Below are 1,244 nucleotides of genomic sequence, written 5' to 3' on the forward strand. Positions count from 1 at the left end.
TATGCTATCTAGGTTGGTCATAACTTTCCTTCCAAGGAGTAAGCGTCTTTTAATTTCATGGCTGCAATCACCATCTGCAGTGCTTTTGGAGCCACAAAAAATAAAGTCTGACGCTGTTTCCACTGTTTCCCCATCTATTTCCCATGAAGTGATGGGCCCAGATGCCATGATCTTCATTTTCTGAATGTTGAGCTTTAGGCCAACTTTTTCATTGTCTTCTTTCACTTTCATCAAGAGGCTTTTGAGTTCCTTTTCACTTTCTGCCATAAGGGTGGTGTCATCTGCATATCTGAGGTTATTGATATTTCTCCCAGCAATCTTGATTCCAGCTTGTGTTTCTTCCAGTCCAGTGTTTAAATAATAATTAAATGTATCAAAAATTTAAACTGATATTTTGCCCCTCAAGAAATGACTTAAGTAAATGAAAAGGCAACCAACTAAAGATGAACAAAAATCTTGTATCCAGAACACGTAAGGAACTATAAACCAATAATAAAAAGACAACCCAATGAGTAAATGGGCAAGAGTTAAACAGGCACTTCACAAAAGATTACAAATGGTCAGTAAGCACATGAAAAAATGTTGAATGGTAGTAGTCATCAGAGAAACACAAAATAAAGCCACAGTGGATTTATTTCTGGATTCCATTTCACACCCATAAAGTAACTAAAAATTTAAACACTGACAACACCAAATGCTGCTGCGTGTGGAATAACCGGAACTCTTCCTCGTTGCTGATGGACACATGAACTGTTTCAAACACTTTGAAAAACCATTTCAAAATCGTTACAAAAGAAGCCCCAAAGTTCTACCCCTAGGTGTTTGTTTATTCAAGGAAAATATGAGCAAATGACCAACGAAATACTTGCCTAAGAATGTTCCCAGTAGCTTTATTCATAATAGCCAAATATGGAAACAACTCAAATGTCCATCAGAAGAAAAATGGATTGAAAAATTGTGGTATATTTCTACCATATGATAGTCCTTAGTGATTAAAAAAAAAGAATTGACTTATTGCCTCCCCGCCACTCGGTTATCTGGGTGTAAAACTGGCGCACCATGATCCAGCAACCCCACTGCTGGGCATACACACTGAGGAAACCAGAAGGGAAAGAGACACGTGTACCCCAATGTTCATCGCAGCACTGTTTATAATAGCCAGGACATGGAAGCAACCTAGATGTCCATCAGCAGATGAATGGATAAGAAAGCTGTGGTACATATACACAATGGAGTATTACTCA

Source organism: Bison bison, unplaced genomic scaffold, assembly GCF_000754665.1.
Source record: "Bison bison bison isolate TAMUID 2011002044 unplaced genomic scaffold, Bison_UMD1.0 scf7180017864491, whole genome shotgun sequence".
Classification (NCBI taxonomy): domain Eukaryota; kingdom Metazoa; phylum Chordata; class Mammalia; order Artiodactyla; family Bovidae; genus Bison; species Bison bison.